Source organism: Etheostoma cragini, chromosome 4, assembly GCF_013103735.1.
Source record: "Etheostoma cragini isolate CJK2018 chromosome 4, CSU_Ecrag_1.0, whole genome shotgun sequence".
In the NCBI taxonomy this organism is placed as follows: Eukaryota; Metazoa; Chordata; class Actinopteri; order Perciformes; family Percidae; genus Etheostoma; species Etheostoma cragini.
The window spans coordinates 25292969-25315285 of NC_048410.1; the positions used below are offsets into that span (position 1 = coordinate 25292969).

Below are 22317 nucleotides of genomic sequence, written 5' to 3' on the forward strand. Positions count from 1 at the left end.
CGTAATGGAAAACCAAAAAAAGCGAGTAGACCCGAGGCGAGTCGAGTAGATACCACGCAGTGGAAAACCGCCACAAGTGGGGTCACAAGTCCAGAGAATTGCGACTCGAGTACTCCATTCTACTCTAAGTGTTGTTGTGGAAGTTTTCTGTCCAGCAGGAGAAGAGACGTTTTGAAGTGAGACTTTCGTTGAAACAAAATAAAGACAGACGAGTAAAAGCACTGAGTTGGTCTTTGGTGAATTCTGCACCCTTATCGAAAAACATAGCTCTGGAAAAAGAGAAGATGTTCCTGACCCTGCTCCCTTGTCAATAAACATAGCTCTGGAAAAAGAGAAGATGTTCCTGACCCTGCACCCTTGTCAATAAACATAGCTCTGGAAAAAGAGAAGATGTTCCTGACCCTGCACCCTTTTCAATAAACGTAGCTCTGGACAAACAGAAGATGTTCCTGACCCTGCACCCTTTTCAATAAACATAGCTCTGGACAAAGAGAAGATGTTCCTGACCCTGCACCCTTTTCGATAAACATAGCTCTGGACAAACAGAAGATGTTCCTGACCCTGCACCCTTTTCAATAAACATAGCTCTGGACAAAGAGAAGATGTTCCTGACCCTGCACCCTTATCAATAAACATAGCTCTGGACAAAGAGAAGATGTTCCTGACCCTGCACCCTTATCAATAAACATAGCTCTGGACAAAGAGAAGATGTTCCTGACCCTGCACCCTTATCAATAAACATAGCTCTGGACAAAGAGAAGATGTTTCTTCCAGACTTCATGGCGTTGACCTTCACTTGACAATGTATAGTTTAACAGCTGGGGCGTGTCCTTCAAAAGGACACATACCGAATAAATTGAATGAGGTTATATAACTGAAAAGCATAGTAATATGATTATATTAATACTACAGAAGTATATATGAAATCAGGCTTTAACGTAATTTTCCCATAACTCATTATATATATTATTCAGATGTCCAAATAGCTAATAGGATTGGGTTTAGATTGCCAGTTACATTTTGCATAACCACATTAATTAAAGTTTAGAGAATATTTAATTTTTCATTCTTCCTTTTATAGAGGAAGTATGAAGCCAGAGAGAGGTGAGAATGAATGAGTGAGTTATATTGGGGTGATTCTGCAAAACTCTTGACTATGTTCACTGACATCGAATTACTTTCTACAAAATGTTGTGCATGGCAACTGTGGTGTGGTTTGTGAACGATCATAATAACAAATGATGAAAGTACAAATTATGTTTGCCGATCTGTGTCAGAATGTGAACTCACCTGTGAACTCACCTTACTACAAAAAGGTCACATGACTTCCTCCAATGGTACTTGCCACTGGCATTGGAAGTAAATTGTGCGACACTTAATACTGTTCAGAATTGACATCATTCTTGTGATAATCATAATATGCCTACCTTGCCTCTCATGCACTGATGTTTTAATTGTAATACATCATGAACTCTATATAATGTCACATCTTCTGTGCGTGGCAACTTCTGTGCCCTTGTATCACATGGAAAATGTAAAAACCTTTAGAATTGTAAAAATGCACTTTTTTTTTGTCCTTGTACCAGAAGTGTGGATCCATACTTTAATCTATACAGAAAACAAGATGTGGGCGCCTGGGTAGCTCACCTGGTAGAGGGTGCGCCCATATAAAGACGTTTACTCCTCAACATAGCCGCCAGCTGTTTTAACTCCAACCCCCAGCCCTTTGCTGCATGTCACCCCCCCCCCCCCCACCTTTCATGTCTTCAGCTGTCCTATAAATAAAGGTCTAAAATGGCCAAATGCGAACGAAACGAATGCACAGTTGATTCCCGACTGATTCCCGTTTCCACGACTACATGGTAAAGCGCACAGTGGAGTGACTGCTACTGTCTTCATGCTGGATAAACTTGGTTTTCCTTTCATAATTAAATTACTTTGGAAATCTGGCTGGGTTGCTCATCTCTTTTTTTCTTCTTCAACTATTTTATTTTTATTTTATTGAAAAAATCTGAAATGTCCCCAAATAGTGTCTGCTCAGCAGAAATTGCATTGCGTTTGCTGTGGAGCTCGCTTTAATCTATAGAACAATAACCTCTGTGCTGAAGCAGCAGAGCACACATTGACAATGTAATATTGCTCTTCCTCTTGGACCAGATGAATTTATTTTATCTTGATCCTTATTCAAACAGCCAATTGCAGTTTGACTTTACTCCACTGAGTGTTGGGGGGGTGGCTCAGTGCATTATCTTATGACTTTTCCCCTTATTGAGTTAAGTAAGATCACTTTCTTATCTCTGTCTTTTCTTTTCATTTCCATTAGCAAACCTTTTCACACATTCAGTTATTACTTTCTAATTTGGCCTCCATTTTAAAAGACGGCCTTCATTTAGCAGGGAAACTAAATGGAGCAGAATGTCGCCCTTGTATGCTGTTAATAGTAAATGTGCAGACAACTCTGCACCGGGCAGAGAAAATTATATCTGATAAAAAAAATTCAGTTATTTTGATTTGTCAATTAGATATAGTCTAATTAAAAGCCAGATTGGCCTGGCGTATCGTGAATATCTCACTGTGTGTTTGAATATTCTTTTACATCTGTCGTTCTAAACTAGGTCACCTAGAACCTACAAGTTGTGCTTAATAAGCTAGCGTGTGGCCACCTCTATGAAAAAGCACATCAAACTATAAATGAAGTATGCCACCTGAGCGTCTTTTAAATTCCTGTTCTTAAATTTAGCTTTAAATTCTGGCAAATTACTGCCTCAGTCTTCCATCTGAGACTTTTTTTATCATAACAAAAGGACACTGGAAACCATTATGGCAAACATGTATTGTAAATGAATGCTCAGGGTTTAATGGTGACTTGCCCTTTGTAACATGTAATGGTATCGACAACTGGTGCACAAGAGAGCACTGTGTGCAGGAAATTGCATTTTTCAGCATGAGAGAAATTTCTGGTGAGATGGATGGCCCGCTGCAGTGGAATTAGTATTTCATTGTGTAGGTAGGAAATGACAAACTGCAAGTGTGTCTAGTTACCTTCAGCAAGGATGTTTATTCTTTCCAAGATGCATACAACCAGTGGGTGGCAGATTTAATCTCCAACCATAGACTGTTTCTTCTTTGTCTGATGTGCTTTACGGGGGCAAAATGAGACAAGAATAAATGCTCCTGGGAGCCAACTGTGATTAATACCTCCTACGAGCTATACTGAAATTGGTCAACTTTGGAATTTGCATTGTAGATCAGGAACGCTCCTTTAAACAATGGATTTTTGTCTCGCAGACACCTTCACAGTTCATTACCAGCCAAATCAAATGCAAAAAAACATCCATCTCAGTTGAGACATAGTGGCATTACTAAACTCTACTCTACTACTACGCCTAAGGCTTACCAACTCAATGCCTTTCAGTTTCTTTTTTGAATACAGTTATAGAGGATGATTCATGCTGACTTGCATCGAGAGGACTTGTGGCAAAACTGTTTTACATATTCAAATATTATTTGTCTTTATTTCTTGTGTCTGCCACTTTCATACCCTGGCTTTGTGGAGCTCCTCATAGCACTGTTGTAGAAGAAAGAGGCCGAAGGATGACACCAAGTACAATCTAGATTAATGACAGGAATCAGGCAGTAGTTTCATCTGCGGCGGGCCATATCAATCACCTCATGTTAGCCAAGACTAATGACAGGCTAGGAAAACATCTTGATAATGAACTTTATAATGATGGATGATGTCAAAGATCGTAATGGGAAGAAAAAAAAACAGGGCTTGTTTCTTTGCAAAGGCATTAGAGGAAGGCCATGGAAGGAAGAGTATGAAGATATGCGTGCAGAGGTGGAGGGTGGCAGTTTGACTTCTACTCAGGGCATGGGATATGTACTTTCAGTTTCTCATAAGATGTGTACTACGCTCACCCCACGCTGAGGCCCTGCTTTTTGCTATCACCGCCTCTTAAAGGGACAGTTCACCACCTAAACAAAATCACTTTTTTACACACACACACCGACACACACTATGCAGTTCATTTTCAATCACTCTCACTGTCTCTTCCAATCACTCTCTTTATTTTCTGTATTGTTTGTATATCATGCCATGCCATGTAACCCAATACGGACAAGAGGGTCTTCGATGATCCAAATGAGGCCAGCATCAACTTGGCAGTATTAATTAGCTCTGCTCATCTAAATAAGGCCAGGGTAAAGCTTTTTATGATAAGCACGTACCCAAGTCTGTAATACAAAGGAAGTTCAGCGCAAATTCCTTCTAATTCAACTTCTAAATAACTTCAACCACCACCATCTCTCCCTAAAACTATTCAGCTGTTAAGAGGCATTCGCTTTTCAGTAAATCAACCAGAATTGGCCATGAAATTCACGATCCAATCTCAGCATGACATCCTGCTTTAAATGTCTTTAAATGTCGTCCTTTGTTCAGTCACACGGGTCCTTCTCCACCATCACCAGTGTCTAGGCTCCATCGGGGGGGAATATGTCTGCCTTCTCTACCTCCGTAAAAAAAATGACCGATGGAGTCTAATCCCCAAAAGTCTTGTTCATTTCTTATTATGCTCATGTACAATAAATCTTTGCATATCTCTCCTGATTGAATTATATTTCTATTGCTGTTTTATGGATGTAATGTAAAACTGTCCTTTAGTTTGATGGAAACTCTGCATTCAGGCTGCCATTGCCATGGAAAATCCTGCTTTTCCCAAAAGAAAAAAGACAAGCAGGAAGAGATCCCTCACCAATCCAGTGGTCACAAACCGAGTGAACAGTGAAAACATCGGCAACCACAATGCCCTCAATCAGGTTTGTTCTTTACTGTACCACGAGTGCTATACTCTAAGAATAAACAGCATTTGTTGAACAATTATTTTGGTGGGGACCAGTATGATAAGATGAGAGTTAAAGATACCCCTTTGACAAAACGTTGCAAGTTTTGTGAAGCGTTTTAAACAATACAACCAAAAGCATAACACAATATTAGGCTAAAGATTTGTGTTCAACATTAAATCTACTTGCAAACAGCCCTAAAGGAAATATAAAAGTAATCATAGAGAGTCATCTTTCATCTGTCAGTACCAGGCAGCAGTCCGATCACTTTCATGTCTCTTGTGATTGGGTTTGGTCCAACCTTTTCCCAAAGCGACTAAGGGTCACTGTGCACAAAGTAAATTCCTTATTTTAATTTACAGATGGCCAGACAATGAAATTGCTTTTCTGCTTTTTTACAAGAGCCGGTGTTTCAATTTACACTTTTGCTTTCGCTTTCTGCCCACACATGAATGTTGATGCCCCCCCACTAACCTAGGTGTTAGTGTTCATTTATTTTCTCGCTCTTGTCTATTAACGACTTCCTGTAACTTCTACTTTCCCCCCCCCCAACTCTGAGTGTATTCAATTTAAGATGTGTTTCCTTTTTCTGATCTACATAACCCATTCTGCAAATGATGTGTAACACCCCAGCAGTTTTTTGTAATGGAATTATACTTAACAACGTGCTGTAGCTTTAACTAACCTGCAGAGCCGCTGTAAATCATTGTCGTATCTCCCACTCTGAGTGACCACGGCTCCTCACTAATGGCCAGTCATTCCTGCAGGCTGTTCTTCATTTTTATCGCCCTATTCCAAGGTGTTGTATTATTTTCTTCTGTCAAGACACTGACCGGGTTATTATTCATGATAATGAGGATGTTACTCTCACTGCACATATACAGACACTTGTTAACCACAGAGCACTTAATCTTGTTTAAGGACAAATTTCTATTTGGCAATTAAATTAAATAGCTTTGCAACCCGCATACCTAAGGTGCTTTTCCCTTCATTTGAACGTACACAAATCAAATCTTTCAGAGTGATAACAAATGACAAGTGTCTTCAGCTTTTGCTCATGAATTGAATGAAATTTAAACACACATTAAAAGGAAAGAGGTACAAGTCTATTGTTGAGGATTAGCTTCACAAGACCGGAGACTGTACTGGGATAAGGGGTTAGCAAGCTAACTTCAGGTTTAACTTGAGCCTTTTGTTGACATTGTACAATGTGCAAAGGAGTTGTGACTCACAGGGAATGTAGTTGGTATTCAGTGTCAAACTTAACAAATTAATGTTATTAATTTTGCCACATCAGCACCCATTGTTGGAGCTAAATTCTGCTCCATTCCAACCTTCCGACTGGCAGGCGACCGCTCTACCACTGAGCCACAGCCGCCCCTAGTCTTATCCGCAAAGGGTGTGGGTCTCCAGGTCACAGTGATGTGATGTGTTTGTGTGCTTATTCGTTAGCTTTCAGTTGGAATGTGACTGAAAGTTTATGACCCTCAGTTCAGGACTTGCAGAGCAAAAGATTAGTGGCTGTAAAAGTGGGACTAGAACCAGATTCAGGAAGCGTCCCTAACAATCAATTCTGCTTCTAACTAATTTAGGAGAGCTGGATTATAACGGAATGTACCAGAACTTCTTATGTTATAGAACAGAGTATTGCAAAACAACTTAATGCAACAAACATTAATCTATATACTTATAATAACAAACTTATTGCATGACCAACATGTCTTCATTTATGTAGAAATAATGCTATTGTTTTAGCTTAAATGTATAATGCAAATCACACACAATGTTTAAGCACATATACAATTTTAAATTCCAACACCATACAATTTTTTTTACACATAATTTCCACAAAAATACAAAGCGAATTATCAATACTTAGTTGGACGACAGACTAACGACAGAATAGACAGAATTTTAAAGTAATGTATTTCAATGGGAAGCCTATTTCGTGATCACAGAACGGTCATAGTAGCGTTGCCGGGGGGGGGGTGTATGGGTCAAACAACACAGGAATTTCTCCCCAGAGACCGGGGATCGTGTCCCACGTGTTGCAGTTCCTTTCCGCGTTCTTCCTAACCACAACCGTCCCGTTGTCTGTGTGTCATGCGTGTGACGTTCCTTTCTCCATTTATTTTTTTTCTTAATCACAACCGTCCCATTGTTGTGGCCAGCGTTTGGTGTTTCATTTTCCGGTTGTTGCGCGCCACAGAGACCGTGGATTGTGTCCAGGTGCTCGGGGATTGCGTCCCGCTTGTGGGGGTCCTTGTTGTCGGGGCCGCCGTGTGGTGCTTGATTTCCCCGTGGTTGCGTCCCCCAGAGCAGCCCAGTGTCATGGTAGTTTGTGAAATGGTCACGTTCGAAAATCGTGACATGTGCACGTAATAAACGAGAAAATCGTGACATGTACACAAATTAATAAATCAAAATAACATGACAATTTCATGAACTGCCATGAGACCGCCTTTCTCTGTAGAATGCAACATCAACAAAGACGCAGCCCAGAGTAGAGTCACGTTGAGAGTAAGGTGAGTTGACTGACAAGATGACAGCAGAAGATTTTATGTTTTCAGTATGTCACTAAATGTGTCACTTTACCTCTAAATCTGAGGCCATGGTTCTCAGCAGGAAACCGATGGAGTGCTTTCTTCAGGTAGGCAGTGACTCCTTACCCCAAGTGAAGGAGTTTAAGTACCTTGGGGTCTTGTTCGCAAGTGAGGGAACTATGGAGCGTGAGATTGGTCAGAGAATCGGAGCAGCTGGTGCGGTATTACATTCTGTTTATCGCACTGCTGTGACGAAAAGAGAGCTGAGCCAGAAGGCAAAGCTCTCGATCTACTGGGCAATTTTCGTTCCTACCCTTACCTATGGTCATGAAGGCTGGGTCATGACCGAAAGAACGAGATCAAGGGTACAAGCGGCTGAATGGGTTTCCTCAGGAGGGTGGCTGGCGTCTCCCTTAGAGATAGGGTGAGAAGCTCAGTCATCCGTGAGGAGCTCAGAGTAGAGCCGCTGCTTCGAAAGGAGCCAGTTGAGGTGGTTCGGGCATCTGGTAAGGATGCCTCCTGGGCCCCTCCCTAGGGAGGTGTTCCAGGCACGTCCAGCTGGGAGGAGGCCTCGAGGAAGACCCAGGACTAGGTGGAGAGATTATATCTCTAACCTGGCCCGGGAACACCTCGGGATCCCCCAGTCGGAGCTGGTTATGTGGCTCGGGAAAGGGAAGTTTGGGGTCACCCACTGGAGCTGCTGCCCCTGCAACCCGATTCCGGATAAGCGGATGAAGATGAAGATGGATGTAGTATGTCACTAAACGGTTTAGGACCAAAATACATTTCCAATCTGCTACTACAATATGAACCACCCAGACCTCTCAGGTCATCTGGGACAGGTTTACTCTCTGTCCCCAGAGTCAGAACTAAACAGGGGGAAGCAGCGTTCAGTTTCTATGCTCCTCATATCTGGAACAAACTCCCAGAAACTTGCAGAGCCGCTGCTACTCTCAGTTCTTTTAAATCAAGGCTGAAGACCTTTCTTTTTGATGTTACCTTTCTTTAAATGATGATATTCATTTCTTTAATGTTTAATTTCTTAGAATGCACTGTAACTTTTACTCTTATTTTATTTTTAACCGTTTGTTCTTGTGTTTTATCTGCTTTTATTTTTAACAATTTTTTACTGATTTGGTGTAAAGCACTTTGAATTGCCCTGTTGCTGAAATGTGCTATACAAATAAAGCTGCCTTGCCTTGCCTTATGTCAGAATGACAATTTGCCTTCAGCATATCCAATGAAGGGAAGCCTAAGAAGAAATGCAAATCATCTGCCTGTTGTAGTCGGTAGCAACTCCAGTCACTGAATGACTTTGACAACCATGAGTAAAACACTGCAAGATGCCTCTAAAAAAAAAAGCCAAAAACTCAGAGTGACATTTAAAGATTGATGTCTGAAACATACTACGCCCAGCGCATCTCTTTAAATAACAAAGACTATGTAATCAAAGTCATGGAAGAATGGCTTTACCTCTTTGAAACCACCCATCTGCCCAACCACAGAGAGAAACTGATGTGATTTCCTGTCCAAACTAAATTGGTGAACTTAATTGAGGAGAAAGGCAAGAACGTCACAGTTTTTTGTGTGCAAGGGATTCAAAGGAGTTACTACAGACCCATTAAAACTCCTCCAGGGCCTAATGGACTACCTTGTAGAGGGGTTGTTGTCAATGAGTCTCAAGCAATATAGGGAATTCCCCAGCAAAACCACATTTAATTAATTAACTTGTGATAAGCCCATTGTCTTGCGATCCCTCAAAATGTCTATACCTCTCGGAGCAGAGAAGCCAATCACTGTGTATCACAGTAATGGGTAAGGATGTCCAGGTCTACTTTTAAATATTGGGAGGTCTATTTGTGTCGCCTCTCCAGTCAGAGAGTAAATGCCGGCCTGTCTTGTTTTAGGATCCAAATATTCCTTAAAACTTTACATTTTCAGTCATTGCTCAGAAGTTCCGGTCAATGTGGCTTCATGTGTTGTCAGAGTTTAATCTCAAAGCAGGCGGAAAGTTGTAAGTAATACACCAAAGCCAATTTACAAGTATAAACTTGTTTGGTAATAAATCTGACTCTGATTGATTCATTTTTGATCAGCACTGTGTTAATCTTTGGGTGGGGTGTAATCATCTGTTTCATGTTCTACTGTGAGGATATAGTGACAGCGTTGAAAGGTGGCCATCCATCAAAGTAGTCAATGTTTGTACAGTTTGATAATTTACTAGGCTATCATTCCTGATGCATTTTAGCCTTTGGACTTCACCAGAGCAGTAGAGCAAGCACGACTACACACTGGATGTGGCGCACGAGCGTGTCAGCTGCGTGGTGTGTCCGTTTTTATCTTGGCTCCCATGGTAACAGGTTAGAGCTTACACACTGCCTGTGTGACACGCACATCTCGAACCGCTCTGAAAACGCGTGCATGCCAGAAATAGAACCGCCGCCTATTTTTTATGTTTTTTTCAGAAAAATATGTTTATATGTCTTTTTCACACAAATACATATTAATAAATTAAATGTTGATGTTTGAATGTCTCTAGGTTTTGACATCAATGCAGATATGAATGCAATAACAAAACAATTAAATGGTCCAACATCAGGCCGGCTTACAATATAGGCTCTTTACAGCTACACAGAGTTGTCATTGAAATAAACAGACAGCTCACTTACCCGTTTTTCTGGGTTTGAATCAGTCAGCGCCATGTTCCGAGACAGTCTTTCCTGTCCGTCACCTAGCAGCAACTGCACCATGTCAGACACGTTTGTTGCCACGCAACAAAAACGCTACGTTTGTGCAACACAGCCAGTGTGTGACCCGCCTAAGACTCCTTCTTCACAACTTAACTGATCTCTATGTGTAAAATCACTTAATACCTGAAGGTCTTAAAACACTGGCCACAATTTTTTTTTGTGATTAACTCACACTTAACCACACATTTTTGAACAGTTGTTTTTTTCATGAATGCTCAGAAACAGAACACGAATATCTAAGCGATAAAGTGCCCTCATTTTTTAAGTATTAAGTAATAAGATTTATTTGTCATTTGTCGTGTTTTGCACCACGAATAAGACATCAACCAATCACTTTGTGTTGTCCACCTATTAGGCTCACAATACAACAACATTGAGGCTGCTGTCCGAGCCATAGACTGTATAGATGGCAAACTGTATTTCTCCTTTCGACTTTGACATAGGCAGTGTTTACCGGAGACAATCTTTCCTTTCTTACCTTTCACAATATTAGCCCCAGATAATATACTACGCTCTATGTCTACACTGCATACTGTATACCTGAAGGAATTGAATTCACTCAGAGTATTCTGCTAAAAGGAAAACTCAATAAAAGTTGTTAAGAGTAGTATTTGTATAAACAGGGAGAGACGGGGCTGGAGTCTCCAGAGCGAACGTTAACCCCTGTCTCTCCACTCAGCAGCGGAGAAACAAGACAAGAACAAAGATCTGCAGCTTTTATTTGTGCCCAACTGCAGACTCTAGCTACTGTACTTTCACTTGATATCTTCCCTGTTAACTCTCATCTGCTCTGATCCCTCTCTCCTGTCTATTTCATCTTACAGTTACATGGTGTGTGTGTCATCTGCTAATGTTTGTAGTGTAGGGGACGGTGTGTGTTTGTGTGTGTGTTCCTATCCTACAGCTTTGAATAAGTGGCACCAGACAGGCCTTATTAAGAATAACTAGATCACTGGCCACACCGTTTGTAAAGACAAAACGTGTGTGTGTGTGAGTGTGTGTGTGGGGCTATCAGTATGTGTGCCTCTGAGGGAACTATAATTTTGTTTACATGTACATATCCAAGGATGTCAGGTTTTTCTTTTCCTTTTAAGTATGTATGAGCTTTTGTGTGTGTGTCTGTGTGTGTGTGTGTGTGTGTGTGTGTGTGTGTGTGTGTGTGTGTGTGTGTGTGTGTGTGTGTGTGCGTGTGCATGTGTGTGTGTGCCTCTATGTGTACTTAACTGAACTCTTTGTCTCAGATTGATCCTTGTGTTCTGCTAAACTTAAGTCGAATAAAAGAAGGCGCATTAATGAATTAATAGGAGCCAGATTTGACAGGCCTTAGGGCCTCACTTGGACAAAAGTCCTGTCAGTAGCCATACCAATTTGGATAGGCATGTTTGACTAATCTGAAATTTCTTGGTGCCCTGGCAAGTTTAGAAATGGCCAAATATGCATGTCTTTTGAGGAGTAAGTTGTTAATGCTAATCCACTACAACCACTATCCATTCAACTGTCTCTCCAGAGATTTTATTGGGAGTGTCAAAACGTTTCTCCGTATCAAAAAGGAATAAGGTATCAATATTGTAGTATATTAAATGTAATCTGTGGCCTAGTGATAACCACCACAATACTACCTGCTACAATTAGTCATTTTACTGCTGTAGGCTGGATCCTCAATCTAAAGCCTATTCTGATGTAAGGAAAGAAAAACATTTTCTGTATACTCATGTTCTGTTCAAATAAAATCTGTTCTACAAGATGAGTTAGATCCTGTAATGTCAGCACAATAGTTTCCTCCTTTTGCATTGTCAGCTGAAGTCAGCTGATCACTGGGATGGTGTTATGCTGCCAGATGTCTACCTTCACTTGCTGTTTAAATCATGAGTACTGAGCTAAATCATGTGAGCACATTTAATTCCAGAAAAGAATTATGGACATGTAATACAGGTCACATTGGTATGACATTAGATTACATATGGTTCAAAAAGCTACGTAAAGGTAAGCACTGTAATTCGTAAATACTTAACTTTTTTCCCCGCTGCGTGCACCACATTGGCTGCTGCTGGCCGCATAGGAACACAGGGCTTTCATGCCAAAGAACTGAGTACACTCCCTGGGAAAATGCATGTTCCTTGGGAGTGTATAGCCAAACCACAATCTTTTTCCTTAACTTTACCAGTCGGCGTCATGAAGCTCTGTAGCTCTAGCAAATGCCACTCAGCGGCATGGAGCTCGTAGCCAGCCGGTGGTCGCTTTAAACATTGCAACACACTCACTCAGATTAAATTCTCTCCTTGTGGCCTGGATCCATTTACGGTTTCGCAAACTGTCAAAGACTGCATGTCTTGGATGATAGGACGAATAACAACAAAATCAAGACAGGCTGTTAGACCAACTGAAGAAAGCCAGTGTCTTGTCTATAGGTATAGAGGAGTTCACAGATAGAGCTGACACTGCACGATTGTGCATACGCGGTATGTCTGTGACTCAAATTTGAGAGGAATGGATTGGCTTACTACTGTTGGAAGGACACACATGTGATGAAATGGTTTTTGAGAAAATGTTGGCATTAAAGACAATAGTCTGGATATGGAGCCTGTGTGCGTGCTTGTTACTCATAGAGGCTCTATCCATAGAAATGAAATAGTGATTGGTTTTGCAGGATGTTAGTCCGCTGTTGCCCCTCAGATGATGTTCTTGCACTGCTTTGTTTATCAGACAGTGTATGGGCAAAACTAAGCGGGGACCTTAAAATGACAATGAAGAGTGTGATGCCTACAATAAGTAGTGATTTCACTCCATATCCCACTTCCTTGCCGCCATGACATCTGCACAGTGAGAGTCGGGGGTGTGTGTGAATGTATTTTATTTTTTTTGGTCTGTCTGTCTGTTCCCACCTGCATGTTCCACAGTGTGTGGACACACGCTGCTGACTCTCCTCACACCTGGCACCAATTCCAATCAGCGCACCTGCTAATCATCCTGCTCCATCATCTGCCTTCAAGTACCAGCCTGACTTCCCTCTCTCTGCCGCATTTTTGCTTACCGCGGAATATGCGTATTCCCTAGATTTTGATATTTGTCTAGTTTGTTTGTCAAGAAAGTCTTGTATCGTGTCTTTGTACTTGCCTGTCTGCTCTTTTTCCTGACGTGACTAACTGGAAGATTTCTGTCCTCAGAAATAACACAACTTTAGAATCATAAGCTACCAATCAGCTTCGCCACACACTGGATTACTGAGTCGCCAGCCAAGCCATCTTCAGACCCAGCACCCCCTCTGCCTGCCCAGCCATCTTCGGATCCAGCACCCCCACTACCAGCACAAGCTTCCTACCTTGATAAAATAAGAATTTTTACCACCTACTGCAGTCTGCCCCTTAGTTCTGTCCCCTATTCAGCCTGTGTGGACCCAGCGGATCTGGAGCCGGTGCGTCATACTGTCTCCACAGCAGCACAGCAAAGTTCTCCAGGAAACCATGGAAAGACAGCTGTCTCTCAAGCAGCTCTTTTAGTGCTGGGATCCCCACCTCCCGCCACTATTCAGACATGTGAACCATGGGTTTGTCCACCCAAGAGGTTTGATAGACATTTGGGTCAATGTAAGACTTTTCTCCTGCAATGTGGCCTAGTTTTAAATCTGCAGCCCCTGATGTATTCTACTCAAGTAAATGAGCTTGCTTGCTTACTATGTCAGATAGCCTCTAGCTGTGATACATCAAAGATTAGCCACAGTAGCTATTGAGGATCTATTACGTCAGATGAGTTGCTATATTTTTACTAAACTTAAACATGTGTTTTGTTCCTCATCGTTAAAATGCTTATTAAAATAAACTCATGGATGTATTAAGAGAACCAAGGTATTATTATAAGATCTTATGTTACTAGCTGCGGTTGGCTGATTGATGGACAAACGTTGGCATTACATCCACGTTACAGGCTTTTTAGGATACAGCCCTCGGATGTATTATAAGATAATACAAATCATGAGTTACAGCCATTTCTATCTATTATTACAGTCATAGTAGTGTCCATTAAACTTATTCCCCTTTAAAGGATCATCATGGGCCGTGGTGTTGTTTTTAACATGTTCTTTCCAACATTTAAAGAATGAATTGTTATTTCTACGACTCTCTGCACTGCCCAGACCACCTACTGTTTTCCTACTCAATCCTCAGCCTTGTCTGTCTAATGCAGTTATTATTTAAATCATGAATGCTAATGCCTCTGAGTGCCTCTGGGGATTTAGTGCTCCAAGCAGAATCCCAAAACATGCTGCATGGATTCTTTGGGGAACTCTCTCAGGGCCAGAATGATTTTTTTTTTTTTTTCAGGCCAGTATAATATAACTAGACATAAAGTCTAAGGAATACACCATCATTCTACAAAACCTTTATTCACAGATTTTAATCTTCTGTAGGTATAAATGGAAATGTTCCCAAGGCTCTCCCCTCTGCAGCAGAGATATTCCATGCTGTGTGCAGTGGCTGATGTATGATAATGGCTTGTAATGTTGCGGTTATTCATACAGCATTTCACAATGGGTTAATGATCTGTAAATGTTAATGACTCTTCCAATATGTCTGGATACAGTGATGCTTTTGGCACCTGGGATAAAAAGCCCCAAAATAGCACCATGTAATATAAGGAGTTTAACCATCATTCAGGCACTGTAGACAAGTTTTTCTTTTCACCTTTTTTATTCCTGTATTTTTTGTATTACATTGAAGCAAAAGACAACATTATATAATAGAGTGCAGAGGTCTGCTGCATATTTCCACATTATGTCCGGTCTTGCATGACCCTGTGTCGAAACCTAGATACGTTAAGTACGATGGTGTTTGTGCTGTCTCATTCCATGTTGTGTTACAACTTTCCAGTTTCCATTTGGATTAATGAATAGTCATTATAAGCCTCAGTGGTTTGTTTTACTCATTGATTCCTAAACTCTCCTTATTATAGATTCCCTGTCTTTTCTCCCTCCGAGATGTTCAACACATTTGTTTCATGTTCTTTTCCGCATTGCTGCTATTGAGCTATGAGTCAATTGTGCGTGCAGCCTAATGTCAATATTCTTACTCCAAAGTGCCGATAAGTTGTTGTGCAGAGAAAGAGAGAGCAGACCCCTACTCTATAAAACATCCATACATTTCTAGTCATTTATTGTGAGTATCTTATCTGCATCACATTGGAGGCTGGAGTGCTTAATTAAAAACGATTAATTCAAAATATGTGATTTTGCTTTGGAAAATGATGCTATTTTAAAAAATTCTATAATTTGTATTATTCAGTCTGTACAAAAAATGGTTCAATACCTTGGGAAATGAAATTGGAGTACAAGTACAGAGCTTAAGTCAGGACGTGGTTGGCCTAGTTTAAAACACCAAGATTATGCTCATTTTCAGGTTCTTAATTGTATTTGGAGGTTGTACCAGAATAGGTTTACATGGTTTCATTTTCAAAAAACACCATATTTCTATTGCACTGCACATGGCTACAGATCCTGTTTTCACCCTGTGTTTAGGTCTCTGTTTTAGCTACAGAGTGAGACCTCTCACTTCTATACTATCTTTGTTGGGAGTGGCACATGCTCAGTAGCTAGGTAAGATCACATCAGCTAGATAAGTCTTTCTCCAACTTTGGTAAGTGCAAGCCAGGATTAGCTGGAAAACTTCTTCTAGACGAGGGCCACTTGTGGAATACCTGCAGAACAGGGACAGTGTTTTGGAGATTATGGTCAACTACTGTGTGTTGTAGCAGTGTTTTGCCGTTGTGAACCAGCTAGCATGCTACGGTTATTGTCTCGGCTAGTCACGTAGAAAGCCATGCAGATGTTGAACAGCTCACCCGGAGACTAAAGGCAGAGTACATTCAAAAACCATATCTCACTCAAAACAGCATGAATAGTTTTTTTTCCAAGTTTGTATGCGTGTGGAAGCACCAGAGACACAAAAAAAAACCCCAAATTCCAGATTTTTTTTTTGTTTTCACCATATGGGCACTTTAAAGACTCAAAGCAGGAGGAAACAGCTAGCCTGGCACTGTCCAAAGGTAAAAAAAAGTAAAAAACAAAAGACATCTCAAAAGTTTACTGATTACCATGTAGTATCATAAACATCACAAAACACATTGGCACTCATTTATTAAACTAGGACATAGAAACCAGCACAGATAGGAGTGCAGAAATCCTCTTACGACAGGCTTCAGTTGGATTCATGAAACGATCGTACCTCACCGATCAGAGCGTAAGAATGATTGTACATTGATAAATAATTTAAATATTTAAATAGCACACCCTAATACATTCTCGGTTTTGAGGCCTCGCCCCTACCATTACGTCATGGCTAGATGTAATCCGGTTTACGTTTCAGAGGTGGAGATGAAAACCTGACACCTCAGTTTAATTTGCAGTAACGTGTCCTGTTTGGCAGCTTAAAAAATGATATTAGGCTGTAGGAAGAAGTTCCTCCAGTTGAAGTTTATTTAATCTATGCATCCTTGACATAGGTATACTGCTAATAGTAATGTACAGGCTTGTATTGCATTCTCGTGGCCTACTTGTAGGTGTACCTACATTTAAACAAACACACGGTAACGGAGTTTATGCAGTGTTCTTCTTTATTTTACCCATGTTTATTTCGTGAGTCAGAGCCAGGAAACCGCTGTGAGAGAGAGCGCATGTCCTCCGCCCCACATTTACTAAATGTCCTTTCTAATTACAAAATGTATGCAGCATTTTTCAAGTTAGACAAATTTCATTACTTTTTTATCTTGCAAAGACAAAAGAATGTCACTTGAGACCATTTGAAGACTATCATCTCATTTTATGAGTTGTTAATGTGTTAATGTGTTTTTCATGGACACTGACGGTGAACATCATGTGGTAAGATCCCTGCAGCATGGTGATTAATTGTATGCTTAGCCTGTATGTCTTGTCAACATGAAGGAACGGGATACAGATGGCGAGAGAGAGAGAGAGAGAGAGAGAGAGAGAGAGAGAGAGACATCAGAATGAACTGATGAAGCCATCAGGGGTGTCCTATTGTTTAGAATATAGTTTTTTTTTATCTCACAAAATTCTGCAGTGATACAATATTAAGATTTGTATGCATACAGAGCAGAAAACAGAGTATTGCAGAGCTGGGTTAAGATGGGTTAAACAGGAGTTGTTCTTCGTCACAAAAATTTGCTAATGTGTAGACAAATATATTTATCATTAAATACCTGTAGCCATCACACCGCACCATGAATGATAGGAACGTCTCCAAATTAAGAATAATCATTTGCAAGCATGTTGCACAGCATTGGTACAGTAACTTCATTCAGTATTTATGATTATGTATGCCAAAAAACATTTTTTGGAAAGTTTGATTTTTTTGAGTATGATGCTCTTTAGTTAAATTCCTCTTGTCGAGCAACATTTATAAAAATGTGTTGTAAAATGCAGTGCTAAGTTCTATGATGAGTTTGCCGTCTATTGTATGCATTGATTTTGACTTTGTTGTTTCAGTGGGTGACTTTAACATTCATGTTGACAATCTTAAAGATGGCTGTGCCAAAGATCTTTTGAACGTTCTGGATAATTTTGGGCTCTCTCAGCATGTAACAAATTCAACACATAACAAGGGACTTATATTAGATAATCACTTCCAAAAGGCTTCATATTTCTGAAGTTGTGGTGACTGATTTTACGCTTTCTGATCAATATTGTGTTTTGTTTAAAATGGCCACCCCTGCTAATCTTATCTAATCAAAGGTTAACTAAGGGTGATTAAAAAGTGCTATATTATTGACAACACGTGTGCATTATTTATTCAAGTTTTGCCTTGCCTCTATCTGGTGTTGATGACATGATAAATAGTTTTTGTTCCAAAGTTATGACTGTTGTTGATCCCATCAATAACATTAGGACCAAAGCTTTATCAGGACGAAATAGTCACCTTAGAGAAACGCCACAATAATTACAGCTCAAAAACAGAGTATGCAGACAGGAAGAACGCAGATGGGGAAAAACATATTATAGAAGGTCTGTACAGCTGTAACCAGGAACAATTTTTTCTCACAGATTAATAATAAAAAAATGTTTTCCCACAACATCTACTCTCCAAAAAGTCATTCAATGACTTTGTGGCTTATTTTATTTTTATAATTTTACAGATAAACAATTAAAGTGTAAAAAAACAGTATTCAGCTCAAGCTAAATGATGTGTGCCTCCATCTATTCCAGTTAATCTAGCACATTTTAGCCTCCCAGATTTCACAGCTTTAACAGAAAAAGTTTTTACAGTTTAAATACATGACATGCTGCCTTGATACTCAGCCTATGTATTGCAGATAGAAAAAAACTTTCTTCACTTAGATCAGTTTTCCCAGGCCTTCAAAACAGGTTACCTGGATGCTGCAGCAATAATCAACTATAGGCTGATATTAAACTTTCCGTTTTGGGCGTAAATTATTGAAAGAGATGTTTTTTAACAAATCCATGATTTTATGATACAAAACAACTTTCTTAAGCCACTTCAGTCTTGATTTTGACCAAACCACAGTACTGAGATTGCACTTATTAACATTTTATATGACATACTGTATATCTGAATAAAGATGCATCCAAAACCTCTGTCTTGGAATTACTAAACGTCAGAAGAGGAGCCCAGGCTAACCTCGGCGAAAATTGGCCACTCTGTGATCAACTTAATGAGAGACAGTCATAGGGACTTGGAACTGGTGGCAAGAAGATCGGGCTGCCATTCCCAGCTTTTAACTTTTTTTTTTTTTTTTTTTTTTTACTGGTTTATTTTAACTTTATTTAAGTAACTGTTGGTGGTGTTTTGGTCCCATGTTTGTCAGTGAAATGAATTGATGGTATAGTATTTCACCGCTGGATAAAGACACGAGGACAAAGGTAGGGATGCACGCTCGATTTAGACAGAAACGGTGCAGTGTTTCTTAACTTCATAACATGATTATAACCGCTGTAAGTCACCTTATCCTTAGTGCCGGGCCTTGATGGAATCACAAGACTTTAAGCTTTCTAATGATGTGCTGCATGACCGTGTTGGTGACGATTTACAAGAAACCCCAGGAATTTGGATAATGTTACACCAGTCCTGAAGTCCTTACATTGGCTTCCTGTGAGTTACTGTGTAGGAAGCCATTCAAGGGACAACATAATGACATTTTAAAATAAATGTTATTGGTCTATAAAGACCAAAATCACATTACACCAGTGGTTCTCAACGTGTGTGGCACGCCCTTCCTTGGGGAAAATTCAATGCAGAACAAATGTTTAAACGCTGGAATGTTTTTGTGGTAGTTTTGTCACATCCAGCTCCCGTACCTAGGTCATGCTTTTGTTTTATATTTTCTCACATGCAGTGTTTATTTCGTGCACTTCATGCCGACTGCAGGAAATGGAAGACTGCTAGAGAGAGTCCCTGACTCCCAGTTGGCGTTGTCCGCAATGCTGGAGAGAGTCCCAGTCGCTGTTTGAGGATGTAAGGCGTTGGTTGCCTGAGAATTCAAGAGTGGCGCAGAAGATACACTTACCACTTTCTTTTATCTGGACTAATGTTACTTCTTTTTCTTGAATCTTTTTACCTTTGGACATTGTCCTTATGAACTGTGTTTAGTTTGGGACTTTAAAACCTCTAAACCACACAGTTTTAGGGGGATTTCTGAACAATTTTAGGATGAAAAATAAGAGATTTGGTGTGATAGAATATTTTGTTTTATCATACACAATCTTTTTTGTTGTTCCTTTGCTTGTTCTCCCTTGAACGAAGAACATTAGCCTACTTGTTTTGTTCATTTCAGGAGTTCCTAGACTCCTAGTAAAACTAGGTGGTGTTGTCAGTCAACATTTAAATTAATGCACCAGTTACCTGTCACCTTGCCACATATGAATCGAAGTGGTGATAGAGTTGGACCTTGGGGACAAACTCTAGTACTATGGAAGAGCTCAACACCACTTAATTTGTCAGTACTTTAGCTTTAGGGTTGAGATGTAATAATTTGATCCGGGTTAAGGAAAGTGTTTCCAAAACCAAATCAAGCAATAACGTCAAAGATTAGTCCACTCAACCCTATCCAGGGCCTTCTCTTTTTCAAGCGAGGAGAGTGCTGCAAATACTAGGCACATAGCACTGGTAACACCTATAGCCCACCAGTTAATCAGCGAAGGCACTTACTGAGCCAGCTCATGTCCTTGCATGGAAAAAAGAGTTGGGAACAAAGGACCAAGCAGACAACACTTTTGCTTTCAGTTAGAGCCTGGCAATGAGACATTGGCCGAGAAAAGGGACTGACCTCTCTCTCTGGTCTAAACACCACAGGACATGCCACGACAAAGGATCCCGCACAGATAGATTAATGAATTAATGTTTGACCCACTACCCTTTTCCTTGAATGATTTAAAATATACTTAATGTTTAAAGCCAACTGTCTCTGAGTCTGCTATTTCTAATGTGAACCTTGACTCCAAGTCCGCTGGGTTGCCCATATACTATGATTTTTTTTTAATACTGTACTATGACATTTCCTGTGACTTTTTTGAAATAATATACTTTTTTTTTAAATTAAATACTATACCTTTTTGTGACTTTGTTAAAATATGTCTTTAAGTTCCTGTGCAAATAAGGTAAAACAGCCCACCCAGTTTATCACAGGGGGAGCATCTCTAAATTCCGATTGGGGGAGGTGATGGAGGGAGTGTATCTCTTTCAAGTACTGCCCCCAATAGGCACATAGCACTGGTCACACCTGTAGGCCATCAGTTAATCAGGGAAGGAATGAAAGAGTTGGGAACAAAGGATGAAGCAGGCAACACTGCTGTTGCTTGCAGAAAATCCTGAGAAAGTGACTGGCCGGGAGACAGGACTGACCTCTCTCTCTGATCTAAACGCAACAGGACAGGCTGTTTTAAGAGTAGACGAAGAAGGCGAAAGGACCCCTGATGGGATGAATCCTCAGTAAAAGTTTGACCCATTTGCCTTTTGCATGAATTATTTATTACAGACACTTCATGTTTAAAGCCAACTGTGTCCGAGTCTCTTATTTCTATTTTGAATCTTGCCACCAAGTCCCCCTAGATAGACAATACTATACTACGACTTTTTTGACATAGTATACAATTAATTTTTTTGCTGTAATATACAATGTTTTTGTGACGTTTAGACAGACTATACTGTGACTTTATTTCAATTAAATTTTATTTATAGAATCAAATCATAACAAAAGTTATCTCAAGACTAACAGATAGGGTAGGTCTAGAACACACTATAATTTACAAAGCCACAACAATTCTAGTAATTCCCCGAAGGGCAAGAAACTAGTGCAAGTAACTAGTTTCAGTAGGCTCGTTCAAGATGAGCCAGGTCAGCGCAGAATGGATCACCGGCAAACGCCGCCCGTTGCATGCCGGTTAGATTTGTAGAAAAGGTTAGAAAAGATGGCGCCAGTGTGAGTGGCCGGCCGTCCCTCGCTGTCAGATTTGTTTGTATTTTTACTGTTTGTGTCACTGTTTTTACAAAATATTGACTCTCTGCTGATCTACGATCGCCAAACACTGCTTGATCTCCGTTTCTCTGTGAGAACATTGATCAAATATGATGAGAGTGGACAGAAAACTTTTCTCCCGCCTTTGCTCTCAGAGATACCAGAGATAATCCGCCGTCATTTCCCCGGAGAAGCCGCTCCAAGCGCCGGGGAAAACGCAGCGGACAGCTGGTGAAGCTTAAAGCCTATCTGGCGTTCTATCCTGGTTCGGGTCGGACTCCCCGTGGCTTCCTGGCAGATTGCCGATCAATTTATTGTGGCAATGTTTCCTGGCGAGCCCTGGACCTTGCTGACACCTGGCTGGTACCTGTTGTCGGCACGGATGTGGAGGCTCAGCTTTCTCGCCAATGTTCTCCTCGACCGCGGAGAAGAGGCATCAACCACGGATATCTTCGATCGCTGAGTCGAGTACCTCGGACGGCCAGTCCGGCAACACAGGCCGCTCCTGTCAGAGCTGCCTTGGTCAATGCTAGGTCGCAAGCGAATAAGACCTTCATCCTGAACGACTTCTTTACCTCTCAGGATTTGGATTTCCTGTTCGTGACTGAAACTTGGCTGACTGTTGGTGAGTCAAGCGTTTTTTCCGAACTTTTACCGACTGAATGCGCTTATTTTAACTCTCCGAGGATTACTGGTCGAGGAGGTGG

The 22317-nt window shown here is 40.6% G+C and overlaps 1 long non-coding RNA gene across 1 annotated transcript in view; it reads left to right on the forward strand.

Moving 5' to 3' along the window:
• The window catches only part of LOC117943203, a 23033-nt gene extending 1493 nt beyond the window's left edge, over positions 1–21540 (forward strand). The window contains exons 2-3 of the long non-coding RNA XR_004656315.1: positions 16169–16178; positions 21467–21540. This is a non-coding gene — a long non-coding RNA (uncharacterized LOC117943203). The remainder of the gene's footprint in view (positions 1–16168; positions 16179–21466) is intronic.
• The last annotated feature ends 777 nt before the right edge of the window (positions 21541–22317 follow it).